Source organism: Phyllostomus hastatus, unplaced genomic scaffold (assembly GCF_019186645.2).
Source record: "Phyllostomus hastatus isolate PE091 unplaced genomic scaffold, TTU_PhHast_1.1 phas_contig_150, whole genome shotgun sequence".
Taxonomy (NCBI): Eukaryota; Metazoa; Chordata; class Mammalia; order Chiroptera; family Phyllostomidae; genus Phyllostomus; species Phyllostomus hastatus.
Genome location: NW_025333611.1, coordinates 1157874 through 1170536, shown reverse-complemented (window position 1 = coordinate 1170536; position 12663 = coordinate 1157874). Strand labels below are relative to the sequence as shown.

The window sequence follows — 12663 nt, the reverse complement described above, 5'->3', positions numbered from 1 at the left end:
GGGCGTCTGTGGGCTGGGAGATGCGGGGTGCCAGCAGGGGGTGGCAATATCCGAGTGGCCTCCCCGAGGGTCCTCTGCAGAGTCGGACAGTAAGACCTGGGCCACTGCCACCCGGGGTCGCTGTGAGGACCCCATGATCCCCTGCAAGGAGCCCCGAGTCTGCATCTCTGGCTCGGCAGCTGCTGGCTGCCCGGGAGGCCCGGGCACCTCGGCTTCTCCAGTTGGATTTACCCAGATTCAAGTTTCCAAACCAAACAGGTGCAACATTTCACCCCCGAAGCCCACTCCATACGTGGGGTGGGCCCCACCAGCCCCGATGCCCAGCTTGACCCCCATGCTCTCCTGCCTCTGGCCCCCCCTACCCCCGGGAGCCTGCCTGGAGGGATCACCCCCTAACTGGCATCGGGACCCCTGCCTGCTGTGTTTCCCACCACCTTCCCCCGAGAACCCCGTGGGCATCTCAAAGCAATGTCTCTACACGTCGGGCGGGCCAACGAGTCCATTTGTTTTATTCCACGTGACGGCTCCGGTGGCACTCAGTCGTCTCTAACGTCATGCGGCACAGTTTCGTTCGATTGTATTGTGACAGCTGTCACGTCCGCGTGCATTTAAGAAACATATCAAAATTGCTGAATCTTTGTGGAGTCATTTTAATATTGAAGATGGAAGAAAATATGCCACGTTTTTGGCATATCATGCTTTATTATTTCAAGAAAGGTAAAAACATAATTGAAACAAAAAAAAAGTAGTTTTGTGCAGCGTCTGGAGAAGATGCTGTGGCTGAGCGAACGTGTCGGGAGTGGGGTGCGGGGTTCCGCGCTGCAGATTTCTCGCTGGACGGTGCTCCCCGGTCGGGTAGACCAGTTGGACTCGACAGCGACCAAACTGAGACATTCATTGAGAACAATCAACGTTATACCTCGTGGGAGAGAGAGCCGACATACTTGAAATCAGTGACATTATCGGTGAACATGAAAAAATGGGTCTTTCATTTTCCAGGAAAAAAAACACGCAGACTCTGGGGCCAGCCCAAGACATCAAGTCAAACACACAGGATTGCCTCGGAACTCGTCTTTGCGTCGGAAGTCATCAACCCAGTTAAAGAGCAAATTCCTCATCTGGTCACTCACGTGCTTTCTTCGTGCGGCATTAAACAAGACTCCACAGCAAGACCTGGCGATGGCGCCAACCGCGTGCTCTCCCAGTCGTGATGAGCCTGAACTACTTTCCGCCACCTGCGGCTGCCGCCAGGGTGAGACGCGAAGACGCCGGTGTTTCCATCCGGAGCGCGTCAGACCCCCGGCCGGGGCCCCTCAACAGCAACAGTAAGGAGTGCAGACCTTCCCAGTCTGAGCGCGGGGGTCCTCGCGCAGAGCGCACCTAGAGAAAGGCCATCTTGCCTTGACCTTGGAGGCCCTGGACGCTACAAGTGAACCGCTTCCCGGACACTCACAGCCGCCCTCCGCGCCAGACGAGAGCCAGGAACGGTAAGCTGCAAACGCCAGTCAAGCAAGACCAGCTGCGGCGGTCCTAGTGCCCCGGGAGCCGGGCGAGGGGCGTGGTGGGGCCGGGCAGGACCCCGGTGGTGCGGGGCATCAGCGGGGCGCAGGGCAGGCGGGGTGCTGCTGGCCGGGGCCCACAGCGACGTTTGTAGGACCAGCTTCCTGCAGCGCTTCGGGTCACCGCTGGGCGGCAGCACGGCCGGTTCAGGCCCCGGGCGTGGCCATTGGAAATGGGGTCTCTTTCCCCACCCCTGCGGCTGTCAGTGGTGTGGAAAGGTGTTAGGAGGGGTGAAGGGAGGGAGGCGTGTCCGATGCCCGTCATCTGGAGAGGAACCGACTCAGCAGGCACGCGTGTCTGGAAACCCTCCGTGCAGCCTCAGCCGAGGGGTCGGGAGGTGGGTGGGTGGGGGCGGGGGCACAAAATGTCTCTGTTAAATGGCGACGGCCGTTCACACTTCATTATTATCAGCCTCCAGGATTTACAGCCGTCGTCGGCTTCGATTACCATCAACTGCTGTGTTTGTCAAGGGTTTTGCTTTACTTTGCCTTCCTTTCTCGTCTCTGGACTCTGAGCGCGCGCCCGCACCCATGCGCGCACGAGCATTGGATTCCGCGACTGAGTCTGGAATCTGAAAGGCTTCTAGCGCCCTCTAGTGGCGAGAAGGGCCCCACTACGCCGTGCCCGGGTGTAAGTGGGTGTGGGAGTGTGTGTGTGTGTGTTGTGTGGGTGTGCCCTGCGTATGGGCGTGTGCATGGGCACACGTTTGTGGGCATGTGTACGAACGTGTGTTTTGATGAGATGCATGTGCAAGTGTTTGGGTATACCTGTGTATGAGTGTGTGTGTGTGTGTGGATGTGTGTACACGTGTGACGGAACTCTCCCAGGATTAGCGTTCCCTGGACTGCGGGGACACAGTCTCGCCCTGCCGCCACGAGGCACAGGCGCCGTGCACCCGCTTGCTGGACCATTGTGCTGTTCATTCCCCCTCTGCGAAACACCACGGAGCCGACGGGCAGGCTCTCCTTGGCGTCTTCCGCCCAGGTGACCCGGGCCCTCCGAGGCCTGGCACACCCGGGAGGTCCCAGACCCTAAACGTCCTGTCGGTAAACCCCGCCTCCTTCCCGCCGGCCCGGGGCGGCCTGTGTGGAGGAGACACCCGTGCAGGGACGCGTGATCGCCAGCCCCCATTCACGGGGTGGGAGCCTGGCCGCGCCCTCACGCAGCCGTGGCCCCGAGCAGGTGTCTGGAGTGGGCGTGGACCTGTGCCACGCGGAGAACACCCTAACCCCACCACCGGCCCCAGTCGCAGCGTGCGTTCCCGCTGTGGGAAGCGCATGCGCAGACATGCGCAGTGGACGTCGCAATGTTTAAGAGCACAAGGGGCACCGGGGACGCGTATTTTTGTGTCATCAGCTATTTTGGGCAGGCAGGGCTGCCTCCCCATAAATCACAGCAGTGCGACGTTTCCTTTTATAATCGGCTTGTTTCTATTGAAAGGAGGGCGACGACTTAAAGCAAGAGGACATTGGGGTCAGGGTTCGTTGGGGCCGATCGAGGTCCTCGGGGCCTTGGGGCGGGGTCGGACTCAGTCTGGGGTCCCACTGTGCCCGCTCAGCAGGCCCCCCGGGCCGCAGCCGCTCAGAGGACGGGCATCCTTTTCTGTGCCCGAGGGGACCGTCCATGCACCGGAAACTGGGAGGGTGGAATTTGAGGTCTGGACGACAAAGGGACGGTGGGTCACTCGTCCTCCTCTCTATCCGATGGCAGGGACAACCTGCATCATCTTTTCCACCCCCCCCACCCCCCCACTCCTTGGGGCCCACGGACCCGATGACCAGGACCACGTCCCGGTGACCCGGGTTGGCCCCAACGTTCCTGCTCACTTGCTGTGTGACCCCAGACAAGTGCCTGTCCCTCTCTGGGCCTGAGTGTCTCCATCTGTACACCCGAAGGTGGGACCCGATTGGGAATGGTTGCTGAAGGCTCCTCGGCTCGCAGTCTGGGGTTCCCTCTGACCCCCACTCTCGCTGCCACACGGGCTACACGGATGGCTTTTCCGGCCCGATCCAGACGGCGGAGAACCGTTTCCACCTGAAGCCGATGCATTGACACCTCACTCAGCAGCCGCAGCCTGATCAGCCGGCCCCGCCCCCCTGCCTGGTGACAGCTGAGTGGTGTGGGGGACGCTCCGCTCACAGCCTCACCCCCGGGTGGGCCGGACACTTAGAAACCCGTCCTGCCGAACCCTCCAAACACCCTGGGTGAAGGTGCCTCGTCATTCCCCGCGCAGGAGGAGGGAACGGAGGCTCAGGGAGCGCAGGGGACCCGCCGCTAGGATTTGCCACCAGGCCCTGCGCACCTGGCAGTGCGGACTCTGCGGCGCCCCCGTGTGGAGCACCTGTGTGAGTGCGCCCCGCCCAGAGGGAGAGCACACGGAGCAGGCCTTCGAGGGCCTCCGTGGAAACGGAGACACGCAGCAGCAGGCGGACATGTCTCCCTCGTGGACACCTGAGAGAGTGGGGGGCTCCCAGAGAACCCCAGGTTGATGAACCCTCCCTCCCCCAACATCTCCACGCCCGGCACTAGCGCCTGGTGGAGCTTCCAGCCCCCACTAGGGGGCGGCATGGGCACCCTCCGTTCCCTGAGCCTGCTACGGGTTTACACCTGAGCCAGGCAGGTATGACCAGATGAGAGGACCAGGCACAGAGGGGTATGACCTTGCCCAAAACTCCCCCCAGGCTGGCAGGACCTTGAGCCTCCGGGGAGCAGATGCCACCCTGGGGCGCCCACCATCGCGTCCTGGAGGGTTTGGCCGCGGCCCCACCCCCACCGCGCAGAGGAGACCCCGTCCTGGGGCTGAGCCCACCTCTGCCCGGGCACCCGCACCCTCACTGCGGGCTAGGACATAAATTAAAATTCAATTTCATTAAGCCAGCGCACAATCAATCCCTGGCTCCGACTAACAATGCCAGGCGGGGCGCTTCCTCCGCGGCTGTAACTCACCCGGCCTCCCCCGCTCTTGTTCGCAAACTGCTGGAGCTGCACTTTCCGCCCAAATTTATGGCGCTGGCCGCGTCTGGGGCCTGAGTTACAGCTGCAGGTCTGACGGGGACTGCATTATTCTGCATCTAATCCTCACGCCCCGACAGCCTGGGGAGGGCCGCGTGGCTCTCCGCACCCAGGACCCCCCACCTGCCCCCCGCACCCCCCGCCCAGGCCCACACTCCACTCCCAGGGCTGGACCCACCTGGGTGCCAACGCCCCGCTGACCGCTCCCCTCATAACCCTGTGACCCGTAAAGGAGGGCGTGCTGGAACCCCATTTCACAGATCGGCAGAGCGAGGCCCAGGCCTGCTACCAGCAGAGCTCATGGTGCACTGGTGAAACCCTCGCCCGCTGCCATGGCCCCAACGGGTCACAGAGCCAAGACATGCGGGCACCCAAGGAATCCTGGGCATGTGGAGAAGAGCAAGGCAGCTGCGTGTGTCCTCAGAGGCAAAGGTGCCCAAGGTGTGCTGACAGGTGGAAGCCGCTGACAGGAACAGGCACACGCAATGCGTGGTGGAGCATGTGCACATGGGATGCAGGCCCGTGTGCACGGAAAGGTGGGGGTGGCTCAGCTCGGGGCTGTGAACCTGGACGGAGAAGTGTGCTCGGGTCCCCCCTTGTGTGGCGGGATTCGCGGTGAGCACACAGTGCGTCCGTCTGTAATGACAAAAACCACAACCCTTTCTCAAGGAGCATCTGGCTGCATCTAGAAGTTTGCACACCCCCTCTGGATATCAGACGTTCATTCACACTGGCCTAGGCAAGGAGGGCTCAGCAGTCGGTGTCCCCATGCCCACCCTGTTGGGACCCTGGGCACCTCCCACAGGGACTGGGGTGCCCAGCCGGGCTCCCCGACCTCTGACCTCTTTGTCCACCCTGAGGGGAGGGGAATGCTGACTCTGGGGCTGTGGAGGGGAGGGGGCGGGGGCTGGCCAGAGCGCAGGGGGAGCCTGGGAGGAACAGGGACTTGTTCAAGGTGCAGCCATGGGGCAGCGTCTGCGCCTTCTTCACAAACACTGTGGGTCCCTAGTCCTCACCCGCCTCTGCTCCTGCCCACGGCCTCCGGGAAGGGGGCTGGCCACCGTTCCCAGCCTGCATGGGAGGTCCAGGGTCCAGAGCAAAGCCCGGCCCCTGGCTGCTTCCCTGTTGCCCATCCTTCGAGCCAGCGCTGGTCAAAGGCTCTTTCGCACCCCTGGGGGCTGCCACGTCCAGGCCTGATTCCTGCCCCCAGTCCAGGGGCTCGTGGGCTCCGAAGGGGCCAGAGACAGGCACCCAGGATGAGCCGGGCCAGCCCGGGCCGAGGGGCAGCCCACCGCAGAGCAGGGCCGCTCAGGGGCCAGCCCTGGGGACGGGGGTGGGGGAAGGTGGGGGCACGCACAGCGCCTCTCTCTCCTTCGTCACCCCCCCCGCCCAGGCCCCATCGCCTCACACTACACACAGCCGGGGTCTCTGCGAGAAGCCCCCCCCCCAGCCCTGCACGCCTCTCTGCAGCCTGAGGGAACTTTCTAGCACACGCAGGTGGGGCCTGGTCCCTGTCCAGCACACACACCACCCAGGCATCCCGGTGCCCTTGGGACCAAACCCACCCCTCTGTCTGCTCTCTACTTCCCGGGCCAGCTGGATCGGCTCCGCCCCTGCACACACATGCGTGTGCACACGCGTGCACTCAGTCACGCTCCCTCCCCGTGCTCCCCGCTGCCTGGCTGGCTCCCACACCTTGAAACTCAGCGGGGGCAGAGGCGGACTGGAAACGAAGCCTTGAGACCCTGGGGTGAGGGGTGAGGGTCCCTGTTCCTTCAGGACAGGTCCCTCCCCCAGAAGTCCCCAGTCACCACCACCGGATCACTGTCCCCTCCTCTCCACAGCCCCTGACCTCCCTCCAGGCCACACTCAGCTCCAGCGTTAGCGCCACCTGGTGGCCGGTCAGGGCCCTGCGAGCCAGGAGGGCGGGGTGGGCTCCGCACCTGGGGGTGGCAGCCCCCCTCCCACACCCACCCGGCCCCTCCGAGGTGACACTCCCCAGTCCTCGTGTCCTTCAGGGGGCTGTGGACAACCCCGATGGGGCCAGGGTGCCCTTTGCTCACTCATTTGGCTTCTCCATGAGTTGAAATGCACTTTTCCTGTTCTTAATTAACTCTCTGCCACCCTGCATGCAGTACAGGCTGATTTATCTCCACCTTTCCACGCGCAGGGGACGGGGGGGGGGGGGGGGGCTGGTGCGTCTCGGCCGCACGGACTCGGGCACAGCATCTCAGTGAGACACGGGCCCCTCGTCCCGTCGGCGTCCTGCCGGCAGCAGCCCGGCCGCCGCTGCTGTAAATCACGTCTCTCTCGTAATGACGCCGTCTGCCCTGTGGCCACACCTGTCAGCCCGGCTCGGGCTCAGCCGAGTGACAGTCGCTGCTGACTCCGTGGACGAACCAGGCCTCAGGAGGATGAGAGGGAGGGTCATGGAGAAGCCAAAGGTTGGACCCGGGCGACCCCAGCTGGACCCTCTGAGGCCTGAGGCCGGTGCTCCTGGTGCTCAGCCAGACCCAGGGGTCACCTGTGAGGCGCCCTCCCGAGGTGTCCTCTGCTGGGGAGGCGCGCCTGCCCACCCAGGGCAGACCGAGGGCCCGCAGCCAGCAGGCCCAGGGAAGCCTCAACCAGCGAGGGCGGGAAGAGGGAGCTGGTAACCAGAAGCAGGGAGCCCCCATGTGGACCGTTCACCAGTTGCTGGGGTGCGACTGCCCCCCTGGGCTGAAGCCGAGCTCTCAACATGCTGCCTGCCCCCCAAAGTGAGGAAGGACTGTGTCCTGCAAGAGGTCCCAGCCACCTCCACGCCGATGCACACCCCCTATGGAAGGGAGTGGATTCACACCCCAGCTCTGGTGGGGGGCGCAGCACTGAGGCGGGTCCCACAAGAGCTCTCCGAGGGTCCCAGCAAGGCTGAACCCCGATGGCCAGAGCTATAATCCCCTCGGCGTGAGTTAAATCGTGCCCCCACCAAAGAAATGTCGACGTCCCAACACCCAGAACCCATGCGGGGACCTCATCTGGGAACAGGGTATTTGCAGACATCCTCGGGTCAGAGGAGGCCGCCCGGGGAGGGCAGGGGCTCGGTTAGAGCTGCAGTGTGGCCACGGGCACCCCCCCCCCCGCCGCCAGGCCTCCTCCCTCCCCTCCTCCGTTCACAGCCGGCCGACCTGCACGTGCACACGCACGCACACACATGTGCATGCACACACCCACGAATGCATACACTTCCTTTCGACCCCACGCCCTCCCTTTTGGGTGGGTGGAGAACTCAGAATGTGAACTCTTACCATCGCTTTAAAAATATGTGGTTCCAGGAAGATTTGTGCAGCCGGCGAGGTCCGGAGCCAGGCCCCCCGCTCCCGGGGAGAGGACGCTCCTTCCCAGCAGCCAGAGGGGCGGCTGCGGCAGGCGAAGGGGTCGCCACTCTGGGAGGCTGCCACCAGGGCTCCCGCAGCTCGCCGCGCTCACGGAAGCCCCATCAGCCGGACGCCTAGGGACAGATGGAGCCCGGGGACGTGGTGAGGGACGGCACCGTGCCAACGTGGAGGGCAGCGGGCAGAGGGGCAGGGGGCGGGGAGCAAGAACTCGGAGGGGGTGAGGGCGGGGAGCTGGCTGTCACAGAGAAGACCCCCTTGGGAACAACTAAAGAGGGGGGTCAGCAGCACGGTGTCCTCTCAGGGGGCGCCAGCGTCGGGGGCGCCACCTTGCTCCCCTGGGCTGCTAGTGTCCTGGAGGGGGCGGGCAGCCTGGAGGGGCGTGTCGTGCGGCTGAGGCCGACGACCGGCCTTGCAGACCCGGCCAGGGCCAAGGCCGGTGGGCGGAAGGGGTGGCCACAGGCCTCCCAGGTCTGGCCCCCCCCCGGCCTGTCCCTCTTCCCAGGCTGCTGATAGCCGGGGCAGGGGCAGGGGCGTCCAGGGGGAGGTGTGAGGCCGGTCACACCTGTCCGGTTCTGGAGGAGGAAGCCCAGGCGCTGACGAGGACACATGGCAGCCTGGAGAGCTCATCTGTGGCTCACAGATGAGGTTTCCTGCATCCCGGGGGCCTCCCCAACCCCAGCAGATGCCCCCGCTGGGTTTTCTTGTGGGGCACCAGCGACACCTGGTGGTTGCGGGAGGGAATTTCAAGCCGTGCTATCTGGGATGCCAAGGACACCCCCGGCAGGACCCCACCGCCACCCCCGGAGCCTGGCAGCGGCTCAGCACGTGCCTGAGGACCTCAGGACAGGGGCAGCGAGGGATAGCCACAGGGACCACACCTGCCAGGCAGGTGTTTGCTCATTCATTCATTCTTTCTTTCTTTCATTTCCCCCGAATGTGCACCAAGCACCCACCGTCCTGGACTTAGGGCCAGAGAGGTGACAGAAGGGCCGGGTGCCTGGGCTCCCGGAGCTCGAGCCGTAACAGGGCGGCGATGACCGGCAGGTGAGCAGTGAGACGTTCCCACAGTGTTAAGCGCAGTGAGGCTTCTCCAAGTTCAGGAGTGGAGCCCAAAATCTTCCACAGGGCCTTCAGTGAGCCCCGCCTCGGCCTCATCTCCTGGCATGCACCTTGACGTGGGCCCTGCACCCCAGCCTCACAGAGCACCCCGAAAGTCCTGATCCCTGGGGGCCCCCCAGGCCTCAGGGCATTTGCCCACGCTGTTCTCTCTAGCTGCAGGCCCTTCTCGCCTCGTCCCCATGACAGACCCCACTTGCTCTTGGTAACAACACTCAAAGGCCACCTCCTCCATGAAGTCTTCCCTGATTTCCCACAGGCAGATTCCGCGCCCCCCCTCCCCCATCCGTCGTTTGCGGACCTGGTAGGGACTCTCACAGAAGGTCAGACAGCGGAATGCTGCGAGCACAGGACTGGGGGCTGGGAAGAGCGCGTGTCCAGCCCTGACTCGGTGACGTCCCGGTCTTGTGGCCTGGGGCCCAGTGCCTGACCTTCTCAGCCTCGGCCTCCCGGCCAGCGGAAACGAGGACTCACGATAACACACGCCCCCTACCGGCCAGACTCCAGACCTTCAACGCGGTGCAGTGCTCCGCGCACGCGCGGGAAAGACTGGGCCGCCATCAGCGGCGATTGTCAGTGCTGTCGTCCCCCGAGGCCAGTCCAGCGCCGTCTGTGGTCTGGCTGCCCCACGAGCTCCGGGCGTCTCACTGAATCTCGTCTTCCCGGAGCCCCAGAGTTGTGTCTGGGCTGCAAGCCGGAGTCTGGGGAGTATCAGGTGTCCCCAGCCAGCAGCAGTAAGGGAAAGAGGTGGCCAAGATGCTACCCGCCGGCTCCCCATCCATACAAGCTGGAGACCACCAAGGAGGCAGAGGAGAAGTCGGGGGGGGGGGGTGCTGGCAGGCAGTGCAGAATGTAAGAGACTCTTGGTGTGGGGTTTTCACTCTCCCTCCCTACCCAGGCGCCCGGCGGGGGGGGGGGCGCATGGAGGGGGGAAGAGGAAGGAGGAGATAGCTGGTCCCCACCCCGTCCTGGGCCCTCCAGACAAGGCCGGGATGCTCGGCAGGAGGGGGAACAGTGAGCATGAAATTGGATTTGCGGTGGAAGTTTCAGATTCGACCGCACCAGCCTTTTTATTGCCGGGGGAAGGAGAGAACCGCCGGAGCCCGGGGAAGGGACAGGAAGTGGCGACGGGAAGGAGCGAGGCCGCAGGCAGTGAATCACCAGGGAAAACCCGACCGTTTCCGGCACATTCCCGGAGAGGCCAGAGGTTCAGCAACAGCCGTGCTTGCTCGCTCGTTCAACGCGCCCCCACCCCCACCCCAGGCCTGGAGCGAGCGGCGCCCTGCCCAGCACCCAGGCTGCCGGGGCTGGTCATTGCCCCTGCGGCCTCCCAGACTCACTCTTGGCCACAGACAACCCTTGCCCGAGGTCTCAGCAGCAGACGCAAGACCAGGAGCACCCCTCGACTGGCGGCACGCTGCGCTGCCATCTGAAATTCTCAACACCTTCTGGACAAGGGACCTGCATTTTCGTGCGGCACTGGGCCCCACAACTCACACAGCTGCTCCTGGCACGGCTCCTTGCTTCCCACGGTCACCCCCAGGGTCTCCGACCCCGGCAGGCTACCCCGCCCTCGTCTGTTCCCAAGAGGCAGGCTCTGAGCCCACTGCCCAGGGAGGCCCAACAGTGTCCCCTGAGAGCCTCCGTCTGCCCAGGCCACCAGGCCAGGGGCCCCAGAGAGCAGGGGAGGGCCACCGTCAGCCACGGGTCTGCCCATTTCAGGGGCAAGGGAGCAAGGAGGGCACTGCTCCCCACGGGGAAACCTGCAGGAAGTTAGGCAGGATTTCCAGACAGCAGCAGAGGGGCAGGAAGGCCAAGGGCAGGGCCAGAGACAGACTCACAGCAGGAATGAAGGCGGCGCCCCCCGCCGTGCCTGGGTTGCGGGTTCAGTCCCCAGCTGGGGCATACAGGAGAGGTAACTGATCAATGCTTCTCCCTCACTGATGTTTCCCTCCCCTCCCTCTCCTTCTCCCGCCCTCCCCCTCTCCAGCAAAAGCTTTAAGAATGAAAAGAAAGAATTGCTGACAGTTCCCCAAAAGGTTCTCCCTCCGGGGCTTGGGGAACAAGTAAGTGGAACCAAGAGCAGATAGGGAAGTGGCTCAGGACAAGGTCTGGGTTCCCACGGCCAACTCTTCCCTAAAAACATGCTGACTTTGGGGAGGCAGTTAGCCAGCAAGACGGCCAACCGTCTCGTCTAAACCATGCCTGGCAGCACCTGGAGGACCCCTTGTCCACTTTCAAGAGCAGAGACAAAGTTCCTCCAAAGAGGGGGCCCACTGCAGTGTTCTCAATGTCCCCGGGGACTGTGCCTGCCACCCACCCTCCCACCCACCCATCTATCTAGCCACCCATTCATCCATCATCCATCCATCATGCACCTACCCATCCTCCCACCCACCCACCCATCTATCCATCTACCCATCCATTTATCCATCCATCATCCATCCATCGGGCACCGGCCCACCCATCTACCCATCCATCCATTTATCCATCCATCATCCATCCATCAGGCACCCACCCACCCATCCATCCACCACCCATGCGACCACCTATCCATTCTTTCATTGTCCTTCCCTCGATCCCTCCCCACCCCTGTCTGCCCAGCACACAGTGACTGCAGTCCTACTGTGTTCCCGCAGGCACAGGGGCTCCAGCCCTGCTCAGACGGACACAGACCCCGCCTCACGTCCACAGTGGGGAAGACAGGCGGACATTCGACACACAATCACACAAGGAGTTTAAATGTGACCGACGCCTGGGAAGGAAGGGGCGGGGCGCCAGGGGAGGAGATCCTGGGACCTGGGTCTGGTCTGGGCTGAGGGGACAGCAACCTTTTCCCCGGGGAGCCGGGGGGAGCCAAGCTCTCCTGAGTGGCCGGGCTTGTGGGGAGGCAGGAGGAAGAAGGAATGGTGACCCCATTCTCAGTTACTCAAAAGGGCCGCGCTGGGCGGGGGTGGGGGGTGGGGGGCTGGTGACACTGTCTGGGCAGTGCTGGGTGCCCCGTGAGGCTGAAAGCTCGGATTCAACCTGGGGTTTGGCCCCGCCTTCGGTGTGGCCGTGGGCCAAAGTGTCCATCTGCCTCACAAAGTGTCAGCTTTTCCGACTGCCGCGTGCAGATGCTAAGAGGAACTGTGAGCACGTGTGGGGACCTCGCTCCGTGCCCTTTCTCCTGGGGCGTCACACACATCCCCTCCTTCCGTTGCTGCTGGTTCCAGCCTCGTCCTGCTGTTGCAGCCCCTTTGTTATCCCCACTTCCCAGATGAGGGAAAGCGAGGCTCCGTGAGACCGCACCATGGGCCCGGGGTCACGCGGCCGGCAGAGGGCGGAGCCGGGGCTGGGAAGCAGACTGCCCCAGCCCCGGCTCTGGCCTGTCTGGCTGCTTGGCTCCCAAGGTGGTAACATGAGGGTTACAGCACAGTGACCGATGACCCCGGAATCCCTACTAGGACGGGGTGCCAGCCAAGTTTCACCAGCTGAATATTTGCTCAGAAGGTATATTTTATTTTCTATAGCCTTGGACTTTTCAGAAGATGTATTTGTGGCCAGGATATCAGATATAATTGCAATGTGGTCAGAGAATGTGGCTTGTATGACTTCCATC

The 12663-nt window shown here is 63.4% G+C and overlaps 1 long non-coding RNA gene across 1 annotated transcript; it reads right to left on the bottom strand.

Annotated features, from left to right (window-relative positions):
• Positions 1 to 693: 693 nt before the first annotated feature.
• LOC123809787 lies at positions 694 to 11018 on the bottom strand. Its single transcript, XR_006784093.1, has 3 exons — positions 10904 to 11018; positions 7857 to 8059; positions 694 to 1380 (listed from the first exon to the last, which is right to left on the bottom strand). It is a non-coding gene; the product is annotated as an uncharacterized LOC123809787 (long non-coding RNA).
• Positions 11019 to 12663: the final 1645 nt, after the last annotated feature.